The sequence below is a fragment of the Ambystoma mexicanum genome, chromosome 1p, assembly GCF_040938575.1.
Source record: "Ambystoma mexicanum isolate Mex_15411 chromosome 1p, UKY_AmexF1_1, whole genome shotgun sequence".
NCBI lineage: Eukaryota > Metazoa > Chordata > Amphibia > Caudata > Ambystomatidae > Ambystoma > Ambystoma mexicanum.
Genome location: NC_090921.1, coordinates 3,704,716 through 3,725,118, shown reverse-complemented (window position 1 = coordinate 3,725,118; position 20,403 = coordinate 3,704,716). Strand labels below are relative to the sequence as shown.

The window sequence follows — 20,403 nt, the reverse complement described above, 5'->3', positions numbered from 1 at the left end:
GGATAAGTGGAGAATTGGGAGAAGATGGGATTCCTTTTAAAAGATTTTGGTCCAATCATATTTTGGGGGTGGATTGTTATAGAACATCTGGGATTATTGTAATTGTTGCGAAAAGGATGTAAGATGCCAACTGATGTTGTATTGTTCAAACCTGGGTTAGTTTGGTCCTGCAACACCATCTAACCACTCCCTGAAACTGTGTACAATAAACTTGCTTTATGCACAACCGTGTGCTCACTTCTTAAGTGGTGGGACTGTTTCGGTTAATGTGATTAAAGGCCCATACGCACAGGGGGCTAGAGTATGGTTTTATAAAGCTAATCTTGAGCCTAGCAACACCTCCAAGTGGGTACATAAGTGTTCATAAAATACCCCGGTACAATAACCCCTGCACCTGCAAGTTCCTGCGTGCCCTCTATAAATTATGCCTTTGATTTGTGTACTCTGGCCTCCGTAGTGCTGGAAATACATATGCTGTCTCTCTGCTCCCAAGTGACCTGAGGAGAAAATTGAGGAACTAAAGTGATGCATAGGGATCACTGTTGATAAGTTACCTGTGCTGGGAATGAAAACAGGCACCAGTGGTCAAAGTGTATGAAAACAAGTAGTGGAACTATATTCCCTGCTGGCCTGCCCCGCTCCCCACAAACCACATGGCCACGTCCCCTTCCACACACAACACAAACCCCCAAACACATGCGCCTGCTGTTTAAGGGAACATTTAGTGCAGTGCAAGTTTCAACTGCTTCCTACACTTTTATTTTAAACCAAAACCATTCCGGAACGGATTCTTTTTAAAATAAAACTATAGACACAGTAGAACCTGATTAAGAAAAGTAGAAGAGCACCGCTCCCGCTCCGTTAGACCACAGCACCTTCATGAGGTGGAGTCCAGGCACAGAATGCAATAATGTGTCAGTATCTCACCAGGAACTGGATGTATTGCCTGCAGGTTACATATAGATTGCTGTGGTAGGTGCATTAAACCACTAGGCGAGCTTATCAGGTTTCAAACCTTGGACTTGCAAGACACACATGCACACAAACACATGCTGCAAAAAACTGGACTTCCTCTGAGGCATCAGGTTGAATGTTGGTGCATTTCGCTTCCTTCATCTAGTATTACTTCCATTGGCCAATGGCAACCATTTTCCACCCCAATGTTGAGGATATTTAGTTTCACAAAGAGAGACTAATCATTGGGAGTGCGAGGCATGTAAAATCGGGCCCAGCATTTAGTCTTTGTCTTCACCCTGGGGCGTATATTGATATGGGCAGAGATGTCTCCTGCCACTTTACCCGGGGACGTCAGTTGGGGGTCGCAACCTCTGAGGTCTCCCTTGCGACATCTCTGTTCTCCCTTGCAACCTCTTGAAAAAAAGTTCTCTTTTTTGTTTTTTTGGGGGGGTTTTGTAATGCAAGCTCCTAGGCTGCGGCCAGCACCATGTAGCTCTTTAAATCTGGAGTGGCTGGCTTTCTTGTTCAGGGCCGTTAAAAAAAATAAGAAAAATAAGAACAGGAGTGCCAAAAGTCTAACACTTTCGGCACTGACCCTAAATAAGAAAGAATAGGAATACCAAATAATGTGTATTTCTGGAATGCTATACAATCATTGCTAGACTTATTAAAGGTTTATTTCAGGCACACTTCAGGGGGTGAGTCACTGATTTAGTCTGTTCTTAAACGCCTCAACTCAACCTTTCATCTTTCTGAGGTCGATAAAAGAGTACCAACACATGTTGGGTGATATTGGGTGTATATTTTTACTATATAAAGAGCTTAAGCGTAAGTGCTACATAATAACACATCATTATCATTTGGTCATGGACTTCTGCTTGCATTCACAGTAATTTGGTAATATGGGCCTATACACTCTGATCTTAACAATACATATGGCGATCGATTCTTGTATGAAATGTACATCACATTATGTACATCACACTATAGTGATATTGTAACCATATTTTTTGTGGTGTACAATGCTATGTGATGCCACTTCCTGTTTCATCAACGGGTGAATGGTTGTGTTCCATCGCTTCCTGCGATATCACTTCAGGGTGGGGTCAAATGAAATCACTTCCTGTGATGTCATCAGGGGGTCAACGGTCGTGTGATGTCACTTCCGCTACCCCTGGCATTTTGGTGAAATGACGTCCCTTTGGGGTTGCTGCCTGTTAATGATTGTTTAAACACTCACTCTCTGCTCTCAAAGCTGTGAGATTTGTTGTGCTCTTGCTTACTCCCCATTCCAAGCCGCTTCTACCCCGCCGTACTGAGCATCGTTGCGCAGTCATGCCTCCTGCCTGCAGCATTTTCAGTTGAGTGGGTGACAGCCCTGTTATCCTTTGCCAGATACCTGCTCCATTTACAGGAATTCTAATCAATTGCCTTTGCACTCACACATTTGCCGGGCATAGTTATCATTTGCACAGGCAATCAATCAGTTGCCATTCTTTGGCAATGACTGCCCAGGTCCCATAGCATTTGCCAGGATCAGAAGCTGGGCACGGCTAAGTGGGGCAGGGATGCTGCTGATAGGATATCCCAGTAGGTCCTTGACCTATTCCAAACATTGAGACCTTGTAGAGGAAACCAAGAGGAAAGATTGGTACACAGCGATTTGTTTGATGGGGGGCCTGCAAAAAAGGGGGGATGCCCAGGGGGTGTCCAAAGTTTAAGTTACCCAAGGCGGGCCAGAGGGGTGCTGTGCTGCGATGTTGGGCCCATCTCCTCCCCGCAGGGTGATCCGACTCCCACAATTCAGAAGCCAGAAGACTCCTGAGATGTCAGCACACTGCAAAGTTGGAGTGATGTTATCAATTTGGGACTGGAGGGAAATACCTGTGCTGCCACCACCGGCTAAGAAGAGGAGGACCACGGATAGACTGCCTTCTTGCAGCCCTTTTGCTACAGCACTAGGACATGTAGTCATTTCAGGAGCCAAAGAACTGTTTTTGGCATTAGCCAGAGGAAGTCTTTGCTTATATTGTGCTATTACTCAGAATTCCACATCGGCTTATTATTTAACAGATTTCATATTCGTCCAATGAGAGTTCTTCATTCATGAAGCTCCAATTTTAAAAGGAAACTTAAAAAAGGTGTGGCCAGTACGGGGATCGAACCCGCGACCTTGGCGTTATTAGCACCACGCTCTAACCAACTGAGCTAACCGGCCATTAATACTCAAGATCACAGCAACAGCTACTAGCAGCCACTGTCAACAGAACAATGTTCTTAGTACATTCCCATTCATCCCTTAGCGCCTGCTGTCAGCACATCGGAAGGCAACTTGCAGCCCAGGAGACGCGCCTGACAAGATGGAGCAGGTGACATCTAGACCATTCTTTGGCATGCACTGGATAAGAGCATTTGCACAAGATGTCGTCTTTGGGCCAGTTACAACCACTTTTGGGAAGGCTTACTGCTGCCACGGACTGCTGCCATTATAGACTCCACGCTCGAGGCTACATTATGAGGGGCAGCTGTCCTGGCCAAGCCTCAATGCCTAATGACTATAGAGTTGCTCCATATATAATACGAGTGCAATTTAGGTATTTTGCACCACAAAGTTATTTGCCACTTGACTTACTTATGGCAACCTATTCTAAAGTCACTTCCAAGGTGACTCTAAGCAGTGCTTTAAGTGGGATTAGAAATTGAGGGTGGCTCTCGTTAGGGGGTTTGGCCTAGGCATGGGTGTGCTTAGTCCATGCCCCCATCAAGAGCCCCCGTCGCCTAAGAGGTGGGGGCCGCTAAAAGAAGCAGAGCTGGGGAGCACTGGCATTATTACATTTAATGCGCACAGCCCCTCCCCGGCTAAGCGGAGCAAAGGTGTGACACCAGTATGCCACAGCTCACACCCAGCAGGCAGCCTTTTCATTCAAGGAGCCACATGCTGCAATGCTTTACCACAGGCTCCTTGAATGAAAGTGATGCCTGCTGCTGATGGCTCTGTACTCTGAAACAGGAGGAGGTCTGAACTGCCCAGCTCGCCTTTTGTTTCCGAGTAGATAGCCATTAGCCAGCGTGAGTAGCGCAGGGGCTTCATGCTGGGTGATGGCTATTTACTCAGAAACAAAAGGAGGCCTGGCAGTCCAGCCCTCCTCCTGTTTCAGAGTACAGAGCCACCAGGCAGCCCGCACTGGAAGGCTGCACCTGCTGCTTGCAGGTGACAGCACTTCGGTTTAGAAAAAAAGAAAAGGCAATTGCTTTTTTTCTAAACCATAGTGCTGACACCTGCAGGCAGCTTGTGTAACCGTGCAGCCGCTGCACGGGCGGCCTCAGGTGTCAGCATGGCTGGAGCTAGTCGGGGGTGAGCCCCCGGCAGGGCCCCGGCTCAGGAGCCTTTTCTGGAGACTGCCGGGGCTCGGCCCATGCTAGCCCCAGCCCACTTAAAGCTCTGCCTCTAAGTATCAAAGACTGATGATGCTCCTTGAAATGTCTTTTTTCCGGGAAGTCACTTCTGTCCGTGCAATCCATATACAAAGTAGAATGTTTGCATGTATTTTGCCCCAGAACGCCCGGACAGAGCTCTTATAGATGAGTTTCCTGCATCTGTAATGTTCCTGCAGTTTTATTTTTTTCGTTATGTGTCAAAATACCATCAGTTACTAATGTTACCAAAAAAGTAGATTGGGGCAGGGTGGGTGGTGTGGGGGCTCGAATGAGACCGAATGCAATTGCACCCACTGCATTTAGGGGGAGGAGTAGCAGGACTTTGTTCATGGCTCACCCCCAACCCCACTCTTGAAATGCTGGCTACTCCGTGCTTCTCGGACTGTTATCCACAATAAGCAAGTGCCCCCCCCCCCATCCCAACTTTCATCTTAAAATGGGGCCTCACGGGAGGTGACACATTCTCAGCCCGCCCTGCTGGTAGGAAGGAGGTGTGAGGAGTTAAGCAGCAGCCAGGCCCCCTGCTGCCTTAACACTTCTCAGGGGTTTCAGGTGCCACCAGTGTTTAGGAAGTCATAGATAGCTGTGGAGCTGGAGAGATAAATAAGTCTTGCAATGGTGAGGTGCTCAGCAGTCTCTATGGTGCACTGTGTGGCAGGACATTCAAATGTTAGCCCAAAACGGGCTTTTCAATCAAGCCCATAGCCCAAAGTGCTTTGTGTACTGTTTGAAGCTGAACATTACTTGTACCATACTGAGAAAGAGACGCTTCAGAGAAATGGAGGCGCCTATCCTAACTTACAGCCTTGCTGTGTGCAGACAGCGCTCCTCCCCAGGGCTTTAATAAAAGATGAAGTCTTCGTCTGGATCCAGGCCTGCGCGATTAGCCTACATATATGGCTTTTGCGCAGCAGGGCACACATCGTCTCTGTGGCGCAATCGGTTAGCGCGTTCGGCTGTTAACCGAAAGGTTGGTGGTTCAAGCCCACCCAGGGACGCAGTTTATTTTGGATTTTGGCAAACGTGAGCCAACTCCCGTTCAAAAAAAAAAAAAACAACCAACGTGCAGGGTGCACTGCTTAATTCTGAAACCATATGTAAGGTGCTTCCTGTGCTGACATTTCCCTCAAGTCACACATCCATGGCCAGTCTGATTGTCTTTCAATACACGCTTACATGGCCCTATAGTTCTTGTATTCTGATGTGGGAATCTGGCATAGGCGTTTGTCTTTCAAAACCCACTTTCATGGCCCTATATTTCTGGTATTCTGATGTGGGAATCTGGCATAGGCGTTTGTCTTTCAATACCCAGTTTCATGGCCCCATAGTTCTGGTATTCTGATGTGGGAATCAGGCATAGGCGTTGTCTTTCAATATCCACTTTCATGGCCCTATATTTCTGGTAGTCTGTTGTGGGAATCTGGCATAGGCGTTTGTCTTTCAATACCCAGTTTCATGGCCCAATAGTTCTTGTTTTCCGATGTGGGAATCTGGCATAGGCGTTTGTATTTCAATACCCTTTTTCATGGGCCGATAGTTTTGGTATTCTGATGTGGGAATTTGGCATAGGTGTTTGCCTTTCGATACCCGGTTTCATGGCCCTATAGTTAGTATTTTGATGTGGGAATCTGGCATAGGGGTTGATTTTCAATACCCAGTTTCATGGCCCTACAGTTCTTGTATTCTGATGTGGGAATCTGGCATAGGCGTTTGCCTTTCAATACCCGGTTTCATGGCCCTATAGTTCTTGTATTCTGATGTGGGAATCTGGCATAGGCGTTTTTCTTTCAATACCCGATTTCATGGCCCTATAGTTCTAGTATTCTGATGTGGGAATCTGGCAGAGGCGTTGCAGCACTAGTTTGGGAAGGACACATTTTGCTATTCCATTGCCCACCCTATATAGCAGCGCTGACAACAGAGGAGTCTCCCTTAACTTTTTTGGGGGTGTCCGGGAGGTCAGGAAGGGTCCCCATTATTATGAGGGATTAATGTTGAGCGCACCACATTGATGATGGCGGATGGCAGCGAACTGGTCACAATATGTGAACCCATTTGTATCGAGTGCAGTTAGTTATGATGTTTCTTTTAATGTTACAGCTCTTTAGAATGTATACATAATCACCACGCACGTAGAGGGATAAACTGCAAATGCAACATGAAAACAATCTACACAACGGGGTGCTTTGTAAAAAGGTAGTTGGGACTCTCTTGCAAAATGCATGTTGAGATTTAAACTGACTTTCTCAGGTTTGCAGATGTCAGACAAATGAGTAAATCATTCATTTTCATCTCCTTGGTTCGCTGCTGCACATGAATTTTAAGTAGCAGGGACAGTCTTGACGGAAAGAAATATTAGTCACCTAGTATGAAAGTCAGCTCAGAAGCAGGACACGGTTTATGATTTAAGAGTCCTGCAAGGGAACAGATGTTATCTCGCTCATTGGATTGGTGTCGCTAGAGGGCGTTGGTTTTTTGTTCGGTGGTAATAAAAGTTAGGCCTGAGGCCAGGGTATCTGACAGTTAATTGTCTTTAAAGGTCATCAGTGGCTATATGTTCTGAAGTTGTGGTCGTATAAATTAGTAGGTCTTCAGAAGCGCCAGGAGTATGGGGTATGGGTTAGTTGAGATCCTGTTTATTCAGGCCTTCCTCTATTTGCTCAAATTTGTTGTGCGGACCATGTGCAACCACAATGAAAGTTAAAGGCTTTAGGCCAGTTATTGCTAGCAATTAATTATGTTTTCAAGACCAATGTTTAACCATGTACTGACGCCATGGCCTCCTACGGACCAATCCTAAGAAGGTGTGCTCTGATTATGGCATGAAGATGACTATCAAGATAAAACTGACCAAGGATAAGTGGAGAATTGGGAGAAGATGGGATTCCTTTTAAAAGATTTTGGTCCAATCATATTTTGGGGGTGGATTGTTATAGAACATCTGGGATTATTGTAATTGTTGCGAAAAGGATGTAAGATGCCAACTGATGTTGTATTGTTCAAACCTGGGTTAGTTTGGTCCTGCAACACCATCTAACCACTCCCTGAAACTGTGTACAATAAACTTGCTTTATGCACAACCGTGTGCTCACTTCTTAAGTGGTGGGACTGTTTCGGTTAATGTGATTAAAGGCCCATACGCACAGGGGGCTAGAGTATGCTTTTATAAAGCTAATCTTGAGCCTAGCAACACCTCCAAGTGGGTACATAAGTGTTCATAAAATACCCCGGTACAATAACCCCTGCACCTGCAAGTTCCTGCGTGCCCTCTATAAATTATGCCTTTGATTTGTGTACTCTGGCCTCCGTAGTGCTGGAAATACATATGCTGTCTCTCTGCTCCCAAGTGACCTGAGGAGAAAATTGAGGAACTAAAGTGATGCATAGGGATCACTGTTGATAAGTTACCTGTGCTGGGAATGAAAACAGGCACCAGTGGTCAAAGTGTATGAAAACAAGTAGTGGAACTATATTCCCTGCTGGCCTGCCCCGCTCCCCACAAACCACATGGCCACGTCCCCTTCCACACACAACACAAACCCCCAAACACATGCGCCTGCTGTTTAAGGGAACATTTAGTGCAGTGCAAGTTTCAACTGCTTCCTACACTTTTATTTTAAACCAAAACCATTCCGGAACGGGTTCTTTTTAAAATAAAACTATAGACACAGTAGAACCTGATTAAGAAAAGTAGAAGAGCACCGCTCCCGCTCCGTTAGACCACAGCACCTTCATGAGGTGGAGTCCAGGCACAGAATGCAATAATGTGTCAGTATCTCACCAGGAACTGGATGTATTGCCTGCAGGTTACATATAGATTGCTGTGGTAGGTGCATTAAACCACTAGGCGAGCTTATCAGGTTTCAAACCTTGGACTTGCAAGACACACATGCACACAAACACATGCTGCAAAAAACTGGACTTCCTCTGAGGCATCAGGTTGAATGTTGGTGCATTTCGCTTCCTTCATCTAGTATTACTTCCATTGGCCAATGGCAACCATTTTCCACCCCAATGTTGAGGATATTTAGTTTCACAAAGAGAGACTAATCATTGGGAGTGCGAGGCATGTAAAATCGGGCCCAGCATTTAGTCTTTGTCTTCACCCTGGGGCGTATATTGATATGGGCAGAGATGTCTCCTGCCACTTTACCCGGGGACGTCAGTTGGGGGTCGCAACCTCTGAGGTCTCCCTTGCGACATCTCTGTTCTCCCTTGCAACCTCTTGAAAAAAAGTTCTCTTTTTTGTTTTTTTGGGGGGGTTTTGTAATGCAAGCTCCTAGGCTGCGGCCAGCACCATGTAGCTCTTTAAATCTGGAGTGGCTGGCTTTCTTGTTCAGGGCCGTTAAAAAAAATAAGAAAAATAAGAACAGGAGTGCCAAAAGTCTAACACTTTCGGCACTGACCCTAAATAAGAAAGAATAGGAATACCAAATAATGTGTATTTCTGGAATGCTGTACAATCATTGCTAGACTTATTAAAGGTTTATTTCAGGCACACTTCAGGGGGTGAGTCACTGATTTAGTCTGTTCTTAAACGCCTCAACTCAACCTTTTATCTTTCTGAGGTCGATAAAAGAGTACCAACACATGTTGGGTGATATTGGGTGTATATTTTTACTATATAAAGAGCTTAAGCGTAAGTGCTACATAATAACACATCATTATCATTTGGTCATGGACTTCTGCTTGCATTCACAGTAATTTGGTAATATGGGCCTATACACTCTGATCTTAACAATACATATGGCGATCGATTCTTGTATGAAATGTACATCACATTATGTACATCACACTATAGTGATATTGTAACCATATTTTTTGTGGTGTACAATGCTATGTGATGCCACTTCCTGTTTCATCAACTGGTGAATGGTTGTGTTCCATCGCTTCCTGCGATATCACTTCAGGGTGGGGTCAAATGAAATCACTTCCTGTGATGTCATCAGGGGGTCAACGGTCGTGTGATGTCACTTCCGCTACCCCTGGCATTTTGGTGAAATGACGTCCCTTTGGGGTTGCTGCCTGTTAATGATTGTTTAAACACTCACTCTCTGCTCTCAAAGCTGTGAGATTTGTTGTGCTCTTGCTTACTCCCCATTCCAAGCCGCTTCTACCCCGCCGTACTGAGCATCGTTGCGCAGTCATGCCTCCTGCCTGCAGCATTTTCAGTTGAGTGGGTGACAGCCCTGTTATCCTTTGCCAGATACCTGCTCCATTTACAGGAATTCTAATCAATTGCCTTTGCACTCACACATTTGCCGGGCATAGTTATCATTTGCACAGGCAATCAATCAGTTGCCATTCTTTGGCAATGACTGCCCAGGTCCCATAGCATTTGCCAGGATCAGAAGCTGGGCACGGCTAAGTGGGGCAGGGATGCTGCTGATAGGATATCCCAGTAGGTCCTTGACCTATTCCAAACATTGAGACCTTGTAGAGGAAACCAAGAGGAAAGATTGGTACACAGCGATTTGTTTGATGGGGGGCCTGCAAAAAAGGGGGGATGCCCAGGGGGTGTCCAAAGTTTAAGTTACCCAAGGCGGGCCAGAGGGGTGCTGTGCTGCGATGTTGGGCCCATCTCCTCCCCGCAGGGTGATCCGACTCCCACAATTCAGAAGCCAGAAGACTCCTGAGATGTCAGCACACTGCAAAGTTGGAGTGATGTTATCAATTTGGGACTGGAGGGAAATACCTGTGCTGCCACCACCGGCTAAGAAGAGGAGGACCACGGATAGACTGCCTTCTTGCAGACCTTTTGCTACAGCACTAGGACATGTAGTCATTTCAGGAGCCAAAGAACTGTTTTTGGCATTAGCCAGAGGAAGTCTTTGCTTATATTGTGCTATTACTCAGAATTCCACATCGGCTTATTATTTAACAGATTTCATATTCGTCCAATGAGAGTTCTTCATTCATGAAGCTCCAATTTTAAAAGGAAACTTAAAAAAGGTGTGGCCAGTACGGGGATCGAACCCGCGACCTTGGCGTTATTAGCACCACGCTCTAACCAACTGAGCTAACCGGCCATTAATACTCAAGATCACAGCAACAGCTACTAGCAGCCACTGTCAACAGAACAATGTTCTTAGTACATTCCCATTCATCCCTTAGCGCCTGCTGTCAGCACATCGGAAGGCAACTTGCAGCCCAGGAGACGCGCCTGACAAGATGGAGCAGGTGACATCTAGACCATTCTTTGGCATGCACTGGATAAGAGCATTTGCACAAGATGTCGTCTTTGGGCCAGTTACAACCACTTTTGGGAAGGCTTACTGCTGCCACGGACTGCTGCCATTATAGACTCCACGCTCGAGGCTACATTATGAGGGGCAGCTGTCCTGGCCAAGCCTCAATGCCTAATGACTATAGAGTTGCTCCATATATAATACGAGTGCAATTTAGGTATTTTGCACCACATAGTTATTTGCCACTTGACTTACTTATGGCAACCTATTCTAAAGTCACTTCCAAGGTGACTCTAAGCAGTGCTTTAAGTGGGATTAGAAATTGAGGGTGGCTCTCGTTAGGGGGTTTGGCCTAGGCATGGGTGTGCTTAGTCCATGCCCCCATCAAGAGCCCCCGTCGCCTAAGAGGTGGGGGCCGCTAAAAGAAGCAGAGCTGGGGAGCACTGGCATTATTACATTTAATGCGCACAGCCCCTCCCCGGCTAAGCGGAGCAAAGGTGTGACACCAGTATGCCACAGCTCACACCCAGCAGGCAGCCTTTTCATTCAAGGAGCCACATGCTGCAATGCTTTACCACAGGCTCCTTGAATGAAAGTGATGCCTGCTGCTGATGGCTCTGTACTCTGAAACAGGAGGAGGTCTGAACTGCCCAGCTCGCCTTTTGTTTCCGAGTAGATAGCCATTAGCCAGCGTGAGTAGCGCAGGGGCTTCATGCTGGGTGATGGCTATTTACTCAGAAACAAAAGGAGGCCTGGCAGTCCAGCCCTCCTCCTGTTTCAGAGTACAGAGCCACCAGGCAGCCCGCACTGGAAGGCTGCACCTGCTGCTTGCAGGTGACAGCACTTTGGTTTAGAAAAAAAGAAAAGGCAATTGCTTTTTTTCTAAACCATAGTGCTGACACCTGCAGGCAGCTTGTGTAACCGTGCAGCCGCTGCACGGGCGGCCTCAGGTGTCAGCATGGCTGGAGCTAGTCGGGGGTGAGCCCCCGGCAGGGCCCCGGCTCAGGAGCCTTTTCTGGAGACTGCCGGGGCTCGGCCCATGCTAGCCCCAGCCCACTTAAAGCTCTGCCTCTAAGTATCAAAGACTGATGATGCTCCTTGAAATGTCTTTTTTCCGGGAAGTCACTTCTGTCCGTGCAATCCATATACAAAGTAGAATGTTTGCATGTATTTTGCCCCAGAACGCCCGGACAGAGCTCTTATAGATGAGTTTCCTGCATCTGTAATGTTCCTGCAGTTTTATTTTTTTCGTTATGTGTCAAAATACCATCAGTTACTAATGTTACCAAAAAAGTAGATTGGGGCAGGGTGGGTGGTGTGGGGGCTCGAATGAGACCGTATGCAATTGCACCCACTGCATTTAGGGGGAGGAGTAGCAGGACTTTGTTCATGGCTCACCCCCAACCCCACTCTTGAAATGCTGGCTACTCCGTGCTTCTCGGACTGTTATCCGCAATAAGCAAGTGCCCCCCCCCCCCATCCCAACTTTCATCTTAAAATGGGGCCTCACGGGAGGTGACACATTCTCAGCCCGCCCTGCTGGTAGGAAGGAGGTGTGAGGAGTTAAGCAGCAGCCAGGCCCCCTGCTGCCTTAACACTTCTCAGGGGTTTCAGGTGCCACCAGTGTTTAGGAAGTCATAGATAGCTGTGGAGCTAGAGAGATAAATAAGTCTTGCAATGGTGAGGTGCTCAGCAGTCTCTATGGTGCACTGTGTGGCAGGACATTCAAATGTTAGCCCAAAACGGGCTTTTCAATCAAGCCCATAGCCCAAAGTGCTTTGTGTACTGTTTGAAGCTGAACATTACTTGTACCATACTGAGAAAGAGACGCTTCAGAGAAATGGAGGCGCCTATCCTAACTTACAGCCTTGCTGTGTGCAGACAGCGCTCCTCCCCAGGGCTTTAATAAAAGATGAAGTCTTCACCTGGATCCAGGCCTGCGCGATTAGCCTACATATATGGCTTTTGCGCAGCAGGGCACACATCATCTCTGTGGCGCAATCGGTTAGCGCGTTCGGCTGTTAACCAAAAGGTTGGTGGTTCAAGCCCACCCAGGGACGCAGTTTATTTTGGATTTTGGCAAACGTGAGCCAACTCCCGTTCAAAAAAAAAAAAACAACCAACGTGCAGGGTGCACTGCTTAATTCTGAAACCATATGTAAGGTGCTTCCTGTGCTGACGTTTCCCTCAAGTCACACATCCATGGCCAGTCTGATTGTCTTTCAATACACGCTTACATGGCCCTATAGTTCTTGTATTCTGATGTGGGAATCTGGCATAGGCGTTTGTCTTTCAAAACCCACTTTCATGGCCCTATATTTCTGGTATTCTGATGTGGGAATCTGGCATAGGCGTTTGTCTTTCAATACCCAGTTTCATGGCCCCATAGTTCTGGTATTCTGATGTGGGAATCTGGCATAGGCGTTGTCTTTCAATATCCACTTTCATGGCCCTATATTTCTGGTAGTCTGTTGTGGGAATCTGGCATAGGCGTTTGCCTTTCAATACCCGGTTTCATGGCCCTATAGTTCTTGTATTCTGATGTGGGAATCTGGCATAGGCGCTTTTCTTTCAATACCCGATTTCATGGCCCTATAGTTCTAGTATTCTGATGTGGGAATCTGGCAGAGGCGTTGCAGCACTAGTTTGGGAAGGACACATTTTGCTATTCCATTGCCCACCCTATATAGCAGCGCTGACAACAGAGGAGTCTCCCTTAACTTTTTTGGGGGTGTCCGGGAGGTCAGGAAGGGTCCCCATTATTATGAGGGATTCATTTTGAGCGCACAACTTTGATGATGGCGGATGGCAGCGAACTGGTCACAATATGTGAACCCATTTGTATAGAGTGCAGTTAGTTATGATGTTTCTTTTAATGTTACAGCTCTTTAGAATGTATACATAATCACGACGCACGTAGAGGGATAAACTGCAAATGCAACATGAAAACAATCTACACAACGGGGTGCTTTGTAAAAAGGTAGTTGGGACTCTCTTGCAAAATGCATGTTGAGATTTAAACTGACTTTCTCAGGTTTGCAGATGTCAGAAAAATGAGTAAATCATTCATTTTCATCTCTTTGGTTCGCTGCTGCACATGAATTTTAAGTAGCAGGGACAGTCTTGACGGAAAGAAATATTAGTCACCTAGTAAGAAAGTCAGCTCAGAAGCAGGACACGGTTTATGATTTAAGAGTCCTGCAAGGGAACAGATGTTATCTCGCTCATTGGATTGGTGTCGCTAGAGGGCGTTGGTTTTTTGTTCGGTGGTAATAAAAGTTAGGCCTGAGGCCAGGGTATCTGACAGTTAATTGTCTTTAAAGGTCATCAGTGGCTATATGTTCTGAAGTTGTGGTCGTATGAATTAGTAGGTCTTCAGAAGCGCCAGGAGTATGGGGTATGGGTTAGTTGAGATCCTGTTTATTCAGGCCTTCCTCTATTTGCTCAAATTTGTTGTGCGGACCATGTGCAACCACAATGAAAGTTAAAGGCTTTAGGCCAGTTATTGCTAGCAATTAATTATGTTTTCAAGACCAATGTTTAACCATGTACTGACGCCATGGCCTCCTACGGACCAATCCTAAGAAGGTGTGCTCTGATTATGACATGAAGATGACTATCAAGATAAAACTGACCAAGGATAAGTGGAGAATTGGGAGAAGATGGGATTCCTTTTAAAAGATTTTGGTCCAATCATATTTTGGGGGTGGATTGTTATAGAACATCTGGGATTATTTTAATTGTTGCAAAAAGGATATAAGATGCCAACTGATGTTGTATTGTTCAAACCTGGGTTAGTTTGGTCCTGCAACACCATCTAACCACTCCCTGAAACTGTGTACAATAAACTTGCTTTATGCACAACCGTGTGCTCACTTCTTAAGTGGTGGGACTGTTTCGGTTAATGTGATTAAAGGCCCATACGCACAGGGGGCTAGAGTATGGTTTTATAAAGCTAATCTTGAGCCTAGCAACACCTCCAAGTGGGTACATAAGTGTTCATAAAATACCCTGGTACAATAACCCCTGCACCTGCAAGTTCCTGCGTGCCCACTATAAATTATGCCTTTGATTTGTGTACTCTGGCCTCCGTAGTGCTGGAAATACATATGCTGTCTCTCTGCCCCCAAGTGACCTGAGGAGAAAATTGAGGAACTAAAGTGATGCATAGGGATCACTGTTGATAAGTTACCTGTGCTGGGAATGAAAACAGGCACCAGTGGTCAAAGTGTATGAAACCAAGTAGTGGAACTATATTCCCTGCTGGCCTGCCCTCTCCCCACAAACCACATTGCCACGTCCCCTTCCACACACAACACAAACCCCCAAACACATGCGCCTGCTGTTTAAGGGAACATTTAGTGCAGTGCAAGTTTCAACTGCTTCCTACACTTTTATTTTAAACCAAAACCATTCCGGAACGGTTCTTTTTAAAATAAAACTATAGACACAGTAGAACCTGATTAAGAAAAGTAGAAGAGCACCGCTCCCGCTCCGTTAGACCACAGCACCTTCATGAGGTGGAGTCCAGGCACAGAATGCAATAATGTGTCAGTATCTCACCAGGAACTGGATGTGTTGCCTGCAGGTTACATATAGATTGCTGTGGCAGGTGCATTAACCCACTAGGCGAACTTATCAGGTTTGAAACCTTGGACTTGCAAGACACACATGCACACAAACACATGCTGCAAAAAACTGGACTTCCTCTGAGGCATCAGGTTGAATGTTGGTGCATTTCGCTTCCTTCATCTAGTATTACTTCCATTGGCCAATGGCAACCATTTTCCACCCCAATGTTGAGGATATTTAGTTTCACAAAGAGAGACTAATCATTGGGGGTGCGAGGCATGTAAAATCGGGCCCAGCATTAAGTCTTTGTCTTCACCCTGGGGCGTATATTGATATGGGCAGAGATGTCTCCTGCCACTTTACCCGGGGACGTCAGTTGGGGGTCGCAACCTCTGAGGTCTCCCTTGCGACATCTCTGTTCTCCCTTGCAACCTCTTGAAAAAAGTTCTCTTTTTTGTTTTTTTGGGGGGGTTTTGTAATGCAAGCTCCTAGGCTGCGGCCAGCACCATGTAGCTCTTTAATTCTGGAGTGGCTGGCTTTCTTGTTCAGGGCCGTTAAAAAAAATAAGAAAAATAAGAACAGGAGTGCCAAAAGTCTAACACTTTCAGCACTGACCCTAAATAAGAAAGAATAGGAATACCAAATAATGTGTATTTCTGGAATGCTATACAATCATTGCTAGACTTATTAAAGGTTTATTTCAGGCACACTTCAGGGGGTGAGTCACTGATTTAGTCTGTTCTTAAACGCCTCAACTCAACCTTTCATCTTTCTGAGGTCGATAAAAGAGTACCAACACATGTTGGGTGATATTGGGTGTATATTTTTACTATATAAAGAGCTTAAGCGTAAGTGCTACATAATAACACATCATTATCATTTGGTCATGGACTTCTGCTTGCATTCACAGTAATTTGGTAATATGGGCCTATACACTCTGATCTTAACAATACATATGGCGATCGATTCTTGTATGAAATGTACATCACATTATGTACATCACACTATAGTGATATTGTAACCATATTTTTTGTGGTGTACAATGCTATGTGATGCCACTTCCTGTTTCATCAACGGGTGAATGGCTGTGTTCCATCGCTTCCTGCGATATCACTTCAGGGTGGGGTCAAATGAAATCACTTCCTGTGATGTCATCAGGGGGTCAACGGTCGTGTGATGTCACTTCCGCTACCCCTGGCATTTTGGTGAAATGACGTCCCTTTGGGGTTGCTGCCTGTTAATGATTGTTTAAACACTCACTCTCTGCTCTCAAAGCTGTGAGATTTGTTGTGCTCTTGCTTACTCCCCATTCCAAGCCGCTTCTACCCCGCCGTACTGAGCATCGTTGCGCAGTCATGCCTCCTGCCTGCAGCATTTTCAGTTGAGTGGGTGACAGCCCTGTTATCCTTTGCCAGATACCTGCTCCATTTACAGGAATTCTAATCAATTGCCTTTGCACTCACACATTTGCCGGGCATAGTTATCATTTGCACAGGCAATCAATCAGTTGCCATTCTTTGGCAATGACTGCCCAGGTCCCATAGCATTTGCCAGGATCAGAAGCTGGGCACGGCTAAGTGGGGCAGGGATGCTGCTGATAGGATATCCCAGCAGGTCCTTGACCTATTCCAAACATTGAGACCTTGTAGAGGAAACCAAGAGGAAAGATTGGTACACAGCGATTTGTTTGATGGGGGGCCTGCAAAAAAGGGGGGATGCCCAGGGGGTGTCCAAAGTTTAAGTTACCCATGGCGGGCCAGAGGGGTGCTGTGCTGCGATGTTGGGCCCATCTCCTCCCCGCAGGGTGATCCGACTCCCACAATTCAGAAGCCAGAAGACTCCTGAGATGTCAGCACACTGCAAAGTTGGAGTGATGTTATCAATTTGGGACTGGAGGGAAATACCTGTGCTGCCACCACCGGCTAAGAAGAGGAGGACCACGGATAGACTGCCTTCTTGCAGACCTTTTGCTACAGCACTAGGACATGTAGTCATTTCAGGAGCCAAAGAACTGTTTTTGGCATTAGCCAGAGGAAGTCTTTGCTTATATTGTGCTATTACTCAGAATTCCACATCGGCTTATTATTTTACAGATTTCATATTCGTCCAATGAGAGTTCTTCATTCATGAAGCTCCAATTTTAAAAGGAAACTTAAAAAAGGTGTGGCCAGTACGGGGATCGAACCCGCGACCTTGGCGTTATTAGCACCACGCTCTAACCAACTGAGCTAACCGGCCATTAATACTCAAGATCACAGCAACAGCTACTAGCAGCCACTGTCAACAGAACAATGTTCTTAGTACATTCCCATTCAGCCCTTAGCGCCTGCTGTCAGCACATCGGAAGGCAACTTGCAGCCCAGGAGACGCGCCTGACAAGATGGAGCAGGTGACATCTAGACCATTCTTTGGCATGCACTGGATAAGAGCATTTGCACAAGATGTCGTCTTTGGGCCAGTTACAACCACTTTTGGGAAGGCTTACTGCTGCCACGGACTGCTGCCATTATAGACTCCACGCTCGAGGCTACATTATGAGGGGCAGCTGTCCTGGCCAAGCCTCAATGCCTAATGACTATAGAGTTGCTCCATATATAATACGAGTGCAATTTAGGTATTTTGCACCACAAAGTTATTTGCCACTTGACTTACTTATGGCAACCTATTCTAAAGTCACTTCCAAGGTGACTCTAAGCAGTGCTTTAAGTGGGATTAGAAATTGAGGGTGGCTCTCGTTAGGGGGTTTGGCCTAGGCATGGGTGTGCTTAGTCCATGCCCCCATCAAGAGCCCCCGTCGCCTAAGAGGTGGGGGCCGCTAAAAGAAGCAGAGCTGGGGAGCACTGGCATTATTACATTTAATGCGCACAGCCCCTCCCCGGCTAAGCGGAGCAAAGGTGTGACACCAGTATGCCACAGCTCACACCCAGCAGGCAGCCTTTTCATTCAAGGAGCCACATGCTGCAATGCTTTACCACAGGCTCCTTGAATGAAAGTGATGCCTGCTGCTGATGGCTCTGTACTCTGAAACAGGAGGAGGTCTGAACTGCCCAGCTCGCCTTTTGTTTCCGAGTAGATAGCCATTAGCCAGCGTGAGTAGCGCAGGGGCTTCATGCTGGGTGATGGCTATTTACTCAGAAACAAAAGGAGGCCTGGCAGTCCAGCCCTCCTCCTGTTTCAGAGTACAGAGCCACCAGGCAGCCCGCACTGGAAGGCTGCACCTGCTGCTTGCAGGTGACAGCACTTCGGTTTAGAAAAAAAGAAAAGGCAATTGCTTTTTTTCTAAACCATAGTGCTGACACCTGCAGGCAGCTTGTGTAACCGTGCAGCCGCTGCACGGGCGGCCTCAGGTGTCAGCATGGCTGGAGCTAGGCGGGGGTGAGCCCCCGGCAGGGCCCCGGCTCAGGAGCCTTTTCTGGAGACTGCCGGGGCTCGGCCCATGCTAGCCCCAGCCCACTTAAAGCTCTGCCTCTAAGTATCAAAGACTGATGATGCTCCTTGAAATGTCTTTTTTCCGGGAAGTCACTTCTGTCCGTGCAATCCATATACAAAGCAGAATGTTTGCATGTATTTTGCCCCAGAACGCCCGGACAGAGCTCTTATAGATGAGTTTCCTGCATCTGTAATGTTCCTGCAGTTTTATTTTTTTCGTTATGTGTCAAAATACCATCAGTTACTAATGTTACCAAAAAAGTAGATTGGGGCAGAGTGGGTGGTGTGGGGGCTCGAATGAGACCGAATGCAATTGCACCCACTGCATTTAGGGGGAGGAGTAGCAGGACTTTGTTCATGGCTCACCCCCAACCCCACTCTTGAAATGCTGGCTACTCCGTGCTTCTCGGACTGTTATCCGCAATAAGCAAGTGCCCCCCCCCCATCCCAACTTTCATCTTAAAATGGGGCCTCACGGGAGGTGACACATTCTCAGCCCGCCCTGCTGGTAGGAAGGAGGTGTGAGGAGTTAAGCAGCAGCCAGGCCCCCTGCTGCCTTAACACTTCTCAGGGGTTTCAGGTGCCACCAGTGTTTAGGAAGTCATAGATAGCTGTGGAGCTGGAGAGATAAATAAGTCTTGCAATGGTGAGGTGCTCAGCAGTCTCTATGGTGCACTGTGTGGCAGGACATTCAAATGTTAGCCCAAAACGGGCTTTTCAATCAAGCCCATAGCCCAAAGTGCTTTGTGTACTGTTTGAAGCTGAACATTACTTGTACCATACTGAGAAAGAGACGCTTCAGAGAAATGGAGGCGCCTATCCTAACTTACAGCCTTGCTGTGTGCAGACAGCGCTCCTCCCCAGGGCTTTAATAAAAGATGAAGTCTTCACCTGGATCCAGGCCTGCGCGATTAGCCTACATATATGGCTTTTGCGCAGCAGGGCACACATCGTCTCTGTGGCGCAATCGGTTAGCGCGTTCGGCTGTTAACCGAAAGGTTGGTGGTTCAAGCCCACCCAGGGACGCAGTTTATTTTGGATTTTGGCAAACGTGAGCCAACTCCCGTTCAAAAAAAAAAAAACAACCAACGTGCAGGGTGCACTGCTTAATTCTGAAACCATATGTAAGGTGCTTCCTGTGCTGACATTTCCCTCAAGTCACACATCCATGGCCAGTCTGATTGTCTTTCAATACACGGTTACATGGCCCTATAGTTCTTGTATTCTGATGTGGGAATCTGGCATAGGCGCTTTTCTTTCAATACCCAGTTTCATGGCCCCATAGTTCTGGTATTCTGATGTGGGAATCTGGCATAGGCGTTTGTCTTTCAAAACCCAGTTTCATGGCCCTATATTTCTGGTATTCTGATGTGGGAATCTGGCATAGGCGTTGTCTTTCAATATCCACTTTCATGGCCCTATATTTCTGGTAGTCTGATGTGGGAATCTGGCATAGGCGTTTGTCTTTCAATACCCATTTTCATGGCCCCATAGTTCTGGTATTCTGATGTGGGAATCTGGCATAGGCGTTTGTCTTTCAATACCCAGTTTCATGGCCCCATAGTTCTGGTATTCTGATGTGGGAATCTGGCATAGGCGTTGTCTTTCAATATCCACTTTCATGGCCCTATATTTCTGGTAGTCTGATGTGGGAATCTGGCATAGGCGTTTGTCTTTCAATACCCAGTTTCATGGCCCAATAGTTCTTGTTTTCCGATGTGGGAATCTGGCATAGGCGTTTGTATTTCAATACCCTTTTTCATGGGCCGATAGTTTTGGTATTCTGATGTGGGAATCTGGCATAGGTGTTTGCCTTTCG

General features: G+C 46.6%; 5 non-coding genes across 5 annotated transcripts; 2 read left to right on the top strand and 3 right to left on the bottom strand.

The window, feature by feature from the left end:
- Positions 1-3,101: 3,101 nt before the first annotated feature.
- On the bottom strand, positions 3,102-3,175 carry TRNAI-AAU (transfer RNA isoleucine (anticodon AAU)). The gene has a single exon. It is a non-coding gene; the product is annotated as a tRNA-Ile (tRNA).
- A 2,144-nt stretch (positions 3,176-5,319) lies between these two features.
- Positions 5,320-5,393, top strand: TRNAN-GUU (transfer RNA asparagine (anticodon GUU)). The gene has a single exon. It is a non-coding gene; the product is annotated as a tRNA-Asn (tRNA).
- A 4,957-nt stretch (positions 5,394-10,350) lies between these two features.
- TRNAI-AAU (transfer RNA isoleucine (anticodon AAU)) lies at positions 10,351-10,424 on the bottom strand. Its single transcript has one exon. It is a non-coding gene; the product is annotated as a tRNA-Ile (tRNA).
- A 6,895-nt stretch (positions 10,425-17,319) lies between these two features.
- Positions 17,320-17,393, bottom strand: TRNAI-AAU (transfer RNA isoleucine (anticodon AAU)). Its single transcript has one exon. It is a non-coding gene; the product is annotated as a tRNA-Ile (tRNA).
- Positions 17,394-19,536: 2,143 nt separating this feature from the next.
- TRNAN-GUU (transfer RNA asparagine (anticodon GUU)) lies at positions 19,537-19,610 on the top strand. The gene has a single exon. It is a non-coding gene; the product is annotated as a tRNA-Asn (tRNA).
- The last annotated feature ends 793 nt before the right edge of the window (positions 19,611-20,403 follow it).